The sequence below is a fragment of the Balearica regulorum genome, chromosome 7 (genome assembly GCF_011004875.1).
Source record: "Balearica regulorum gibbericeps isolate bBalReg1 chromosome 7, bBalReg1.pri, whole genome shotgun sequence".
Taxonomy (NCBI): Eukaryota; Metazoa; Chordata; class Aves; order Gruiformes; family Gruidae; genus Balearica; species Balearica regulorum.
In genome coordinates this window covers 21,064,153-21,078,500 of record NC_046190.1, presented here as the reverse complement: position 1 = coordinate 21,078,500, position 14,348 = coordinate 21,064,153, and positions in this window count along the sequence as shown.

Here is a 14,348-nt window from a genome sequence, read left to right as displayed (position 1 = left end):
GAAACTTGACAAACCCTTCTCTACCTCTCTTCCTTCAAAAAAAGCTTATTAAAAACAAAAAAAAAGAAAAAATCAATCAACAAACACATCCACACCCTTACACACATCTTACAGTAAAGCTCAATAAAGCAGCAGCCTGCACAGATACTTGGGATGTAATGTCGCCCCCGCCCCGATCCCATACCTGGACTTGCATGGCATGAATCAAGAGGCATCCATAGGCTAATATAGAATCATAGAATCTTAAGGTTGGAAAAGACCTCTAAGATCAAGTCCAACTGTCAACCCAACACCACCATGTCTACTAAACCATGTCCCAAAGTGCCACGTCTACACGTTTTTTGAACACCTCCAGGGATGGTGACTCCACCACCTCTCTGGGCAGCCTGTTCCAATGCCTGACCACTCTTTCGGTGAAGAAACTTTTCCTAATATCTAATCTCAATCTCCCCTGACGCAATTTAAGGCCATTTCCTCTTGTCCTTCGGCTAGTTAATTGGGAGAAGAGACCAACACCCATCTCACTACAACCTCCTTTGAGGTAGTTGTAGGTCTCCCCTCAGCCTCCTCTTCTCCAGGCTAAACAACCCCAGTTCCCTCAGCTGCTCCTCATGAGACTTGTGCTCCAGTCCCTTTACTAGCTTTGTTGCCCTTCTCTGGGCATGCTCCAGCACATTTAAGTCTAACAACTTTCACTAACACCAACCCCAGCAAAGTTGTCAAAGGCCTTACACTAGCTTCTGTGACATATTAAGGCTTAGGAATAGAGTGTGAAATTTTAATTTTTTTTCTTTTTTTGGTGGTTGTTTTAAAGAGCTGAACAGCTCTTAATGCTGTAATTTGGATGTTTCTGTGAAATCAGCTGAAATATCTTACAGTTGTAGCAATATTTTCCTGTCTAGACTTTTGTCAGAATCCACCCATGCCAGCATTTATTTATTTGTTGTAAATGGAAAGCTGCCCTGATGGAAACATTCCCACCAGCTATATTTTAACCCTTGCCATATAGGAGCTTTCTCCCCTCTCACGTTTACAGAGCCCCATGGGACGCTGGGTAAACACTAAATTATGGACCTCTCTTTTTTCCTTCCCACACACTGCTTTTCGCTTAACCCAGCAGGGTCCCCGATGGCCTGGGAAGCTGCCCTGGCTAATCCCAAGAGAAGGAGCTGTGCCAGTGTGGTGGGTTGACCCTGGCTAGAGGCCAGATGCCCACCAAAGCTGCTCTCCTCCTCAGCTGGACAGGGAAGAGAAATATGATGAAAGGCTTGTGGGTCAAGATAAGGACAGGGAGAGATCACCCACCAATTACTGTCATGGGCAAAACAGACTAGACTCAGGAAGATTAATTTAATTTGTTACCAATCAAATCTGAGTCGAGTAATAAGAAATAAACCCAAATCTTAAAAACATCTTTCCGCCACTCCTCCTTTCTTTCCAGGCTCAGCTTTGCTCCCAAATTCTCTACGTACTCCCCACAGTGGCACAGGGGGATGGGGAATAGGGGTTGCAGTGAGTTCATCACACATTGTTTCTGCCACTCCTTCCTCTTCAGGGGGAAGACTCCTACACTCTTCCCCTGCTCCAGCGTGGGGTCCCTCCCACAGGAGACAATTCTCCACCAACTTCTCCAACATGAGTCCTTCCCACAGGATGTGTTTTTTCATGAACTGCACCAACTCCAACTCCTCCGTCCATCACATGGCAAAGGCAAGTTGGAAGGAGAAGGCATTGCCCTTGGCATAATAAGCATGCTGCTAGGGTCTGCGCTGGCTTGGTTTCTAGTCATGTTTGAGAGGCAGGTTCATCAATAGCACACAGCAAGGAGAGTTCATGAGCGGTCCTTCATTCCTCCTCCTCCTGGGGGTAAGGTAGATTCACAAGCAGGGTAGGTTTGCTTTTGCTGGATCCCAAGGCTGTGCCCAGCTGGCTATATATGCCTTTTCCCTGTGTTGGGATTTAATTCGGTCAGCTTGCCATGGAGGTCAGCTTTCTTGAGGACTCCAAGGGATGGAAAATCACAGTCACAGCAAACAGCTGTAGGTCACAGAGGGGAGCAGAGACCAAACTAGACAGAAAATGGGAAAAAGCCCAAGTGGTCATTCTTGCCAGCAGGAACTAAAAAAGCCACAAAGGGACATAACAGGGGACTTTAACACAGAGAAACACTAGCCAAAGAAATCAATACAGATGGACTAGGAAAGGCCTGGAGAATCTGAACCCTGCAGCAAGGCTCAGAATAGTACTGCACAGTCTTAATACAGAACAGAGCAGTCAGCACTCAGGCCAGTGGAGCAGGAGACAGACACTACAGTCCAAAATCCCTTTTGCTTGCACAAAAGCTGTTAAAAGGCTGTTAAACTGAGCATTCTTAAACATGAACAGACTCATCTTCACTACACTTCTTGTCCCTCCCCTAACGCAGATGCTATGTATGTGAGTTAGCTTATCCATGGTTCATGCACTTTACTGCTGTGTATCAGAGGCACAGACACATCTTTTCCAGCACCAGTAAGCTGGGTAAAGCACAACCCCACCTATAGCTCAGTGATTACCCTCAGGAACATGCAAAACTTCAGAAAAGGGGCAGAAGATGATGCACAGGTTCTCCCAAGCCTCACTGTCTCACACTTCCCCTCTTCTCCCCACCCTCCCTGAGGACATTTTTGCATCTCAGGTAATACTCCCTTTTGGAAAATTAACTCCAAATCCACTAACAGGACTGTCAATAGAAACTCTGCCCAACATCATATTAAGGCAGTTAGAATTTGACTCTGACAGTGAACATGTGTGTTTGTACTGTAGGGTACTGTGGTACCCCACAAAATACAGTCATCCCTCAGCTACCTACAAGATGGTTACCTGGGCAGTGGGTCAATCGCATTGCGGGTACAGACATCTGTAAAGTCTCTCCACAGTGAGCCTTTCTCGAGCCCCCTCCACAGGCTCCTCTAGGCTTTCGGAGAGTCCTTGCTCCTGCCAATATGCCCAGCACAGCTATCAAGAGTGGGCAGAAACCTCCAGCAGAAGAAGTGCATGCACCATAATCAGGTTTGGTTTGTGGGTTTCTAAGCCATTTGGTCCAAATCAATTTTCAGCTAGACAAAATGAAGAAGCTACTAAGGTACTTTACTTTTCTTGAGTCCACCCTTGGGATTTTCCAAGCTTGCATCAGTGACATCGGAGCTGCCCAGATATATACTCAATCAGTATAAGGGGAGTTATAAAAGAAATCACCAGCAGAATTTTGCTCAACCTTTCTCAAAACCCCAAAATATTCAAGGCATGAAATAAAGGTGCTGATAGCCTTAGAACAGTGCATAACTAGCATTGTTTCAAGAAGCTTTTACCACCCATTAAGCTCCAACTGCTCTGTTTAGGTCAAATGAGAGCAGTCTAACAGATACTGTAATTTAGGCTGAGGGTAACTAAAGTCTTCTGGTGTGCAGAAGCAGCTCCCTTTTCCCCCTTCCCATCTGTAGGTTTGTAAAGTCTGGCCCTATGCCTGGAAAGTTTCAGGCCAGGAGCTGACTGCTTTAGAACATGAAAGCTTATGGAAACCAGGTTCTCAACTGCTCAGCAATTTCACTTACTCCATAGCTTTCACTTCTAATAGAGCTTTTTCAAGCCTAACAAGAACAGCACAGCCCACTGGGAATTTCACCCCAAAGTCTGTATTTATTTGTTTTTTCAGCCAAGAACTTGGAAATCAAATGGAAACAACAGACCAAACACACAGAGATACTTTTGTGCAAAGCAATAATCTGATAAATTGTATAACATAATTACTTAAATTTGAGGAAATTAGAGCTCACCCTTCAGACCAAACAGGAGAAAGGTATTCTGTTACAATGCTAGAAGATTAATAACTTTCTCCAATCCAGTCTGTAAGTAATATCATGTAAAACTGTAGCTCTGATAAGGAGACAGTTCAGCGAACATCAGAATTTTCTTTTTATACATAACTCACCAGACTCATGCAGTACTATGCTTTCCAGGTCTGGATGTAACCCCCTTACTCACAAGTCTTTTAGCTCTACACCTATTATTAACAACACTCTGCCCTAACTTTTAGTGACTTACATCAGTCTCTTGCCCCAGAAGCTGCTGTGTTTGCAGACAGGCTTACACTCTATCACTGTACAAACTACACTAGTTTCATCCTGCAGATTTTAAGCCACTGTGCAAACAAATCCAGAGACCATGCAGCTGCTTCTGCTTCTACTACTCCCTTTTTTTTTTTCCTCCTATTTATCACCACTTAAATAGATACAAGCAGCTGAAAGCCCTCACAATTCTTAAGAGCAAACGCCCTTACAGCTACTAATCATCTCACCTTCACCTGAAATCAGATCATTATATAGGAGAGCTGTGTAAATTTGCCAGCAAGCCATTCCAAACAAAAAATTATTGTCTGTTTATGAAAGAGGTATGAGCTGTAGAAAATGAGCATATGGGGAAGGCAGCAGTTTTGAGCAAGGAGAGCATCTGTAATGCAAAAATAGTCACTAAAGCCTACAAAAATTGTACTTGCATACCTGGCAGCTCACTACTCACCCTGCCATTTCTTCTTGTGCCTTTGAACCATCTTTCAAAGTGAAAATGACCCCAAAATAGGATTATTTCCATTTGAAAAGCACTAGCGCAGCTTAATTTTCCGAATTTATTACCACAAGCATCTTTGTGCCAAGTACCGTAAGAGAAAATTCACGTCTCTATGTTGTGGGAAGTGTTCAATCACAGAAGCAGCAACAGAATAAAAACTCAGTAGCACCTTTGTAGCTCAGGAAGATGAGTGCTGGGGTGAGTGAGGACAGCCAGTGCTGCAGGGGACCGCACAGAGGTTTGCACAGGTTAGCGAAGGGGGTGTTGGCTTCACCTCTACAGAGCACCTTTGCAGCACGGGGCCACTCTGCTGCTGGTGGGAGAGCCAGGGCGAGGCACTAACACAAACACAGCAGAGCACGTCCCCTTGGCTTGCTCTGGCTCTGCTCTGCTTCTGGCCAACTCTGGCTGAGCATTTTTCTGCTCATTGCTTTCTTGCGCTAGTGCTGGTGCCAAGGAATTCCTCCCAGTAACCCTAACAACCGTTCCCCACACAAAGCAGGCAATTGCTGTTCTTGTTTAACCCCAAAGGCCAACAAAGAAAGCACCCTCTGAATCAAAATGGGCAAAGGCAGCTCACTTGAGTCTGATGTGGACATGACAGATACCAGGAGTTCACATGCCAGCAGCAGGTGGGAGGCAGCATTTGGGAAGCCTTTGGATGTTTGTGTGTGAACTATCTTCTGCATGTCCCCACCTACCTCTATGGGATTATTTTTTGTTTAGTTCTTAATAGAATAAATACCAGGTGTCTGTACACAATTAAAGACAGTCCTGCTGCTTGAAATGACTCTGCAATGAAGATGGACTTACACAGAGCAGCCTAAAGGAGAAGGGAAAAAGTCCTTGGATGTGTCTGGAGTCCAGCTGTTTGTGGCAAGGCAGCAACATACCCTTTACTGCTTGCATTGATTGGCATGTCAAACAGCTTTTATTAGTAAGATATGCTATTCTCCATTCCCAGCTTTTACACACTTAGTAGTAGTGATGGAGACATCCTTTGTAGCCCCTGCCAATTTGGTCCTCCTCTGTGGCAGGAATTGAACCAGCAGTCCCCATCACAAGCTCAGCCTGATGCTGATCATGCAGGACTGCCCCAGGAGTAGCAGCTGCATCTGCATGGCTCCAGATCCACACAGAGTTCAAGCATTGTGGAGTGAGCTATGCTAAAGGAGGGTAAGGTTAAAAACCAAGAGAACATGGCATCATTTCTGATTTCTTGACAAAATTAGAGGTAATACTAGTGCTTCTGGCAACATCCAGCTTTGGCACTGACTTCTTGTCTGCTTATATATCTCGTTTTGATTCCATTTAGCTTTCTTTTTCACGTCCTCTACAGCTAGATTTGCTTTGAGCTTTGAAGTGGCCATATTCCAGCCCAGAGCTGGCTACACTGAAGATAGCACCATGGAGCAGGCTCCGTGAGATGCTACTAGTTTGGCTAGGCTAGGAACGATGGCTTGTGATTGCTCAATGGCACAGTCTGGGAACACTGCATAGCAGTACTGTGCCTGGGCCTTAGTACCAAGGGCCTATAATGCTTCACTTCAGACCATGGCCCTCTTGGGTTTGCAGTACGGAGCCAAAGAGCAATCCCTGGTTTAAAGAGATCACAGACTATTAGGGCACAATATTGCCATGACATTGTCATCAAAATAAACAAGTATAGGATTGATACACTAGGAAGAACTTTTCCATCTGGTACAGATATTTCTCTGTGTTCCTCTGTCACCTGTGAAACTGGTGGAAGCTCTCCCAGTGATTGCAGTGAGTGCTGAGCCAAACACATGGCCTTACAGTTGGCTTTGGTTCCCCTCCCACTATTGCAGAATTGTGGTGACACAACTAAAGTCAGTGTGATCATGCCAGTTACACTGCATACATTCAGTTGTCTTGGTAGATACAGCAAAGGCAACTGTCTCTCAAAATCTTGACGAAAACAGAGGCAAAGAGACCTGAAGTATTGCTTTCCTCTCTTGGAGACACAGCATTCAGTCTCTACTCAAGTACCTATGATCTTCATCACCTAAGCAGTCATTGGGGACACTTTACTTGCTTGCGTTCATGGGCAGGATCAAGGCTTTAATAAATGGGTCTGCCTGTGACAATTGGTCATTCAAGGTGTAGACAGGTCACTGAGCCAGATATCACAACGTGCACACTTACACATCCTCCTCCTCACCCGGATGCCAGCTTCCAGGTCCTGTTGAAGAATTCACAGCTACTGGGAATGTGTGGTGGCAACTGTTTGTTTTTGTATTTTATTGTGTGCTTACACAATGGCTGTTGCTTTCTAACAGAAACCAACATATTTCACAAATTGTTTTTGTAGTAACAAGAACAGAAAACATAGCAAATAATCTTATAACAGAGAAGATGTTTGCATTAAAGACACTAAAAATAGCAATAGTGCTGCTAAAACAGGCAGCTCTCCTTAAGCTGAGGGCTGTGGTCTAGCTGTGTTAGTTGAAAATCTTCCAAATGTTCAAGTTTTTCTTGGATACCTCTGCCAGATATGGGTGGGTGATCTAAAACCAGCCCCTCTGTGATACTGAGGTGATTAGAGTCCACTGGGTCAAACCAGAGAGGACGTCTTCAGGGTCATGGAGAGAGCAGGAAATCAAAACAAGCTCTCCCAAGAGCAGACTCACAGCACCACAGTGTCTCAATTGCAGAACGGCATGAAGTATTCATTCATGCCTCAACAGACTACCTTGTGTCCCAAACTGTGGGTTATTTTCAGCACCAATTTTTGTCACAAAGGTGATAAATGAGGGCTGAACATTTCAGACACAGAATCATTGTCATCAGCTCATAGATCAGCTCAGTTAGGTGCAAGAACAGAAGAAGACTGCTGATACTGAGGGCTTGTCTCAAGAACAGAAGAGGACTGTAAGTCAGGGCTTGTGTGGCTGGAGAGTTTTACTTGACACATTTCAGAGTTGCTCTGTTTCTCTTTGATAGTGACATAGCAACCAAGTCACAGCTCACCAGTGAGTATGCCTACATGAAAAGTGCAGCATAGAAAACACAGCACAGGCTCATGCACGCTGCCACATTACTAGCTTGGCTCTGTATGGAGGCTGCCAGAGGCAGGGACATGGCCAAGGAAGGAGTGGCTCCAAGGAAGGTGAAGGAAAGACCCTGGAAGGAGAGACTGACCATGGCAAAGGCTCAGGAAGGAGCTGAGGAGGTAGTGGTTGTGGCAGGGGTCTCCAAGTACTGGAAGGAGAAAAGGTGGCAGCCCCCAGGCCTGGCCCAAGCTTCCTTCACCAGTCAGCCTTTAGTAGAAATGAAGAGCACTGAGTAGTGGGACTACCCGGCTGTAATTACCTAGCTGCGGTTCAGCTACTGAATGGCTCAGAAATGCTGAACCCTTCCAGGTCCAAGAACTGAACCTCAGTGGGAGCCCTTAGCCTTCAGATCATTTTTAATTTCAGAGTTCTCGTTTGGTGCAAGAAGCGTAACAAAAGATGCTGTTGGCTTAGGAGACTGTCATTTTCTCCAATGCTGTGCATTAGGGAAAGCATCGCATTGCTACAGAAGCTGTATGATGTCTGGAGACCTGCTTTTGCTAGGTCAGCCGTGTCCGGTTCTGGTCCTATGAACTTTTGGGAATCTCAGCAAAGACTTGGGTAATTCCCATATGGGCAGGAAAAGTACTGTATAGCATTACAAATTGATGGTAACTGCAAAATCAAATGAAAACTCTTATCCCAGGGGACTTTTACAATTCCCATTTCCAATTTTCATTTCTATCAAAAAGCAGTTCTCTCTCCTAATATGAGTGTGTGCACATGTGTCTATGTGAAGCAGGTCAATCACACAGATATGCGTCTGCATAAACTCCCTTCTGAGATACAGGTGTGCAACACTATGGACAAAAGCAACCTGACCTATCAGGGCAAGCACATATTTCCAGCAGCAAGCTTGGGAACTGTGCAAGCCCCAGCTGAGCACGTGGACCTCAAGCTCACAGTGGCTTGGACAGCTCAAGGCTGGTGCTGGTCGGTGGTAAAGATGAGGAGGACCACAGAGAGAACGGCAGTGATGTGGCCTACAGGTTCTACAGCCAGGGAGTTCCTTCTCAGCAGGACAGAGGAACAGCACCTGGACAGCACATTCATTTTGTGGGCGGTAGGAGAGGCTGCTGCTGGAGCTGGAACTGCTAGTTTAAGCAGGGTTTCCACAGCAAAACCAGCTTGAAACAGATTTTTTTGTTTAAAAGCAACGCTGATTTCCCACTCTGCTCTGGAGAAGTCTGAGCGGGCTGCTCTGCTGCGGGAAATAGGCTGTCAAGCCCTGCCCTCCAGTGGCAGTCCGGCCAGGCCTGCCTCCCTGACCACCATGGCCACCGTCCTCCTCCTCAGTCCCCGAGAGCCCTGCACTGCCCTTACCAGGGCGCTGAGCACTGTCAGGGGGCCACAGCCCAAATGGCCACTCTGGGGTGGTGCCATGTGCCATAACATCCCTGTGCCTGTGTTCGGTGGGCTTCCTTCTGCAAGTGACAGCCCTGCCAAGAAGCATCTCCTGGCAGGCATTGATTTGGGTCTCACAGCATCCACACTGGGAAAGGCTCTGTCAGCCCTCACAGGACAAACACACGTTAACTATTTCCTTGCTGTTTGCAAAGATTGCCACTGGCGAGGAGGGGGAAACGCCGCCAGGTCTCTCGATGATGCAGGAGGAAGGGCTGGGGGGGTTCAGCCCTCAGCAGAGGGGCAGGGGAGGTTTGGGGCAGCCAAGGCCCTCGCTGGGACTCCTGTCCCCACCTCTCAAAGGGATGCTTAGCCAGGTGACAGGGGTACAGTGAAGCTGCGAGTGCTCATGGCCTCTTTTCCACGGTGGGGGTGGAACAGCTCTGCTCAGAGTGTGGCCTCCAGGGCAGCTTCAATCACCTCCCTCTTTGTTGTGCTGGAACACAGGCAGTGCCAGAACATCTTGGGGCTCACAGGCAACCCTACAATAACAAGCCAACAGGGTCTGGGTGCTGCTATTTGCCCTCAGCCCACTGAGCAACAGCAGACTTGCAGGGGCAATTGCTTCTCCACAGTTAGTCCTCTGTGTGCAGCTCTCCAAGAGCTGGTTAGGAAAGGGGCTGCTGGGGCCAGATCCTTGCAGAGAGACATCATGCACTTTGCTTGGCTGCAAACACAGTGATGGGCTATTTTTACACTTATTTCCTGCTTTTGACTTGGGGCTGCTCCTGAACTACCAAGGAAAAAAAAAAAAAATGGAATGCCAGATGTGAGTCATGCGCATGGCCAGCACCAGGATCCTCTCCCACCTCTTCCCTCCGCCCCAGAGGGAGCTGCAAAGGTACCCAGAGAGGAAATCTGGCAGCTGCTGAGTCTGAGAGGAGTCACCATAGCTACAGCTGCAGAAACTGCCTGGCCAGGAGTGCTGCACTGTACAGTTCAAACTGCCAGAGCTGGGCTCTCTCTTTCCAGCAAGGGAAACTGAGGCACAAAATGGAGGGCAGAGAAACAGCCATTGCCTGATTCACCTGTGGAGGCATCACAGGAGAGAAGGAAAGTCTTAATGCTGGCTGTGCCACCCCACAAAAAAAACTCTGCAGAAGAGTTGGTGAACCCAGGGGTGCTCTGTCAGCTCCTCAGAGTCCCTCTTGGCACCAGCAGGCTGCAGCTCGGGCCCCTGGGGAGCAGCCAGCCACTGCCTGTGCATGGCTCAGGAAAAGGAGAACAATAGGATGCATGTGGGATGCACAAAATTCACCCTCCAGATACACCTTCCAGGAGACCATGGCAGAGCCACTGTCTGAGGCCACCTGGGAAACATCCTGCTTGCTCTTCCAGGGACAGTGCTGGGTCCGGCTGGCCTGAATTAGGGGCAGACCTGCTCCTGCGCGTGGCTGGGAGGTAAATGAGCTATTTCCTATTTTGACCTGTGAGTCACTTCAGCAATGCAAACCATTAGTATTGGCAAAAAATAGACAGAGGGCTGGGAAACTCCAGAGCCTGGAGAGAGCTGCAGTTTCACCCTGCCTACTTTTTTCCCTTGAGAAGACAAGTGCTGCGAGGCACCAGTAGTACCTGGCTGTACCTGCTAGCTTGGGAAGAGACAGAGCCCACCAGGGTCTCTGTGACTGTTCTGGTGGACAGGACATTTCTACAGGGTCCCTGTTTCTATCATGAAGAAACAGTCTGCACCCGAGAGTCACGGCCCAGAGGCTCAGCAGAATGCAGGAGGACACCAACATGGACAAAGGGCAACTCAGCTGCTACCTGGCAATGATAGGATGCCATGAGGAGAGCTCACTTCAATGAACTCTGTGGCAGAGACAGAGGTGGGGTTATCTAGGGACCTTCAGTGGAGTATTTATCCATGCACAACCACCATGCATCTCTGAAAGCTTAAAAGGAAACATTTCTCAATGTCACAGACAAAACCTTTCAGCAGGATGTTCCCTTACTTTCAGGGAACTCCTTCATCTCATCTCATCTCATCTCATCTCATCTCATCTCATCTCATCTCATCTCATCTCATCTCATCTCATCTCATCTCATCTCATCTCATCTCATCTCATCTCATCTCATCTCACCATCTCACAGTACTCCTGAGCTGCAGTCAGAAATCAGAGTAATACCTGGCTAGGAAACTTCCAGTGTACCCTCCCTTGCAGTGAAAAGGGGGGTCCTCAAGGTGCAGGGAGGAAGAAACTTTGCTGCAGAAACTGATGAAGCTTTAGATGAGTTCTAATCCAAAGGGCGAAGCACGTTCACAGAGTAAAGATCAGACAACTTCCAGCGCGGGCAACATGCTCTGCCTGTGGTTTCTTAAGGAATGAGAGGACGGGGGAAAGGGCATTTTTTCAGTTCCTGGCTCAGATTGCTGAAGCCAGTAAAATTCTTACTGCTGACTTCCATGCAGCCAAATAGGGTATGCTGGTGTATGTTCACATGTAAATGCCACTCCTGAGACTGTGAAGTATGTTTGATAAAAGATGCTAAATCAGCACTAGAGGCTATTTATAGACAAGTCCGTAACCAAAGCCCTGGGTCTGCACATTCCCAATCTCTGGGGAAGTTCAGGTCAAATCTGAATTTTGTTGTCTCCGGCATGCATAAACCTAACCAGCAACAGCTGCAGCCAGTGTCAGGTTTTTGTTAATGCAGAACAAAAATGCCCAGAGCCTTGGCTCTAGGAACGCTTTTGTTTATCTGATCTCTTTCGAGAGCCCAAGCCTGCCTTTCACATAAGAAGCAGATGGAGGAACAAAAAAGAGCGAAGGCCACAAAACCATTCTGGGTGAGTATTGTCTTGCCAGCTTGGGGAGCAGAGAGCAACCTGGGCTTTTTGTCAGAGCCCCTCACTGCACCAGGGAGGAGCACAGCTCCAGGCAAAGGATTTTGGCTCCCATTAGCAGCACAGCCAGTTGGAGCTGCCAAAGGCAGAGGGGTGCCCGGCTCAGCCACCACGCAGCTCCCACCTGCTTTGTCACGATGACTTCATGTGGCTACCAGACCCTCAAAAATCAGTGCCCACCATTTGTGCTGATGAGGCTCGCATGGGCTCAGGGGGCTGTGTGTGCAAGGACCAGCTTCCTTTCCCATTGCACACAGGGCAGACTGTGTAGCACAGCTCAGCAGCTTTGCAGCAGCCTTCCTTACCCATAATTGCAGCCTGCTGGGGTTGGAGATTTTTGTGGCCTACCCTTGTCGACCTTGTTGCCTGTCTTATGTTTCCACCAGCACCCCCACCCCCTGCCCAAATCTTTAATGGGGCTCGAAGAGATACAGATGGTGCATTAGCAGCAGTAGGGAAGAAAAAGCTAGCTTCAGTGAGGGAGAAGGGGTCTTATGATCCAGTCCTGCATCCTTCAGGCAAGACTCCTAAAAATCAGCAGTTGTGTTTGAGTACAGACCTTGGTTAGAGTCTGGTGACTCAGTGTTTTCATAGGTGTAGGATTTGCCATAGAATTTCTCTTTGCTAGAGTCTTGAGCTCTAGCATCTTATCTTGTATGGCTCTTACTTTGTTGTTTTTATGTGTTAGATGACTTCTCTTCAAGATAGTAGCAATAAGTTCAGATCTTGCCCCATATGCCAATCAATGTTTGAGCACTGACTCCAGTGGAATTTATTCAGCATTTCTACCCTGCTACCTGAGATCTAAAAGGGTTTCCAACAAACGATGCCTTACCTTTGAATTAGGCAAAGATTGAAATTCTCAGGCTAGAAACAGAAAACTGAGGCACAGAACATACCTTTATCTGTAGTCAAATAATGAATCAATAGCAACTTGGGGATGGGAATTCTGACAGCCTAACCCACGTTCTCCTCCTGAACATTAGATGGCTGAGCTGATTAGAAACCAGGTACAGACAAGCTTATCCCCTCTTAAAATGACCCTGCAATGAAATTCTCTGTAGTGTTTAACCAGTAAGCACTTTTATTGTTGATTTTGAATCCATTAAGACTACATTATGTTGGATTATAAAACTTTGGCTACATCTCCCACATTTGCATGCAGGCATTACATTTGCAAGGTTTTCTCAGAAAAATGGAGCAGGCGCATAAAATGTATAAAGGTTATATGGTTATAACATGGAAGCAGCATGTCAGTTACAGAAATTTGTACCACATGTACCAGTAACAAACCCACATCCCCGTGTAAAACTTCTTTGTCCCTCAAAAACCCAACTGCTTCCTCTGTCCTTCATCTCCACGCCCTGGCTGTCTATCAGCCCACATCCCCACTGTTTCTGAAAACACACATCTTTTTCTTAAAAAAAGTTTAGTAGATTTTTTTTCCCTTAAAAACTAAAATATTTCTCCTTCACTACCGCCCCAATCCCCAAATGAAAAATCTATCATAATCTACACATCTGTTCAAGCACTGTTACATGTTAGGAATCTCTATTGCATTATTGAAAAGTATCAGATCAGTTACAAACTTCTAAACAAACTAGGATGACCCCAAAATTCCCCTTCCCTCAAAACTACAGAGAACTGAAAATGCTATACTGCATTATCACACTTGCATGCATGTATCCTGAGCCACCTGTATTTATTCACCTTAAGCCCCTTTTAATAAATAACTGTCCAGCAGTAACATCCAGAAGTGTGCTGTCTCCTCCAAATTAAACTCTATATTTACAGAAGTAGGGCTGTTTTCTCAGTGAAATGTTTTTAAAAAACAAAACAAAACAACAACAATAAAAACAGCAAACGATTAAAAAGAGAAAGCATATTACTGATCATGTTGTCTAAAGACCAACAGGAGTAAAAAGCATTAGGAGCACCAGGTGCACATGCATTTGAACTGGTACAGTTCATGAAATAATGTCATTCATTGTTATGCTCGCTCATTCAAAAGAGGAGCTGATTCTTTTTCTTTCTTTTTTTTTTTTCCTTTTTACGTTTAGGGCCGTCTGCTCTGCAGGCTACTCCCACAGATGGCAATACATGCACTGAGGTTGAAAGATGGCCATAAATATGCTTTGATCAATGTGGTTCTGTCTCAGTTTTAAACACATGGGGTTTCCCTCCCCGCTGCTTTGCACCTTGTGTCATTTCACATATGTGCTATGTGTGAGCCAAAGGTTCTCCGAATCCACATTTTTCTCTTGGATTTGGGGAAGCATTAAATACTCACTTTTTTGCAAGTTTCAGATGATGCTATGTGCTGGAAAATACAGGGAAATCATCCCACATGAGAACATTTCTTAGCAGTATAACTACTGTAATCACAACTGACATACAAGCATACTGAAAGAAACATA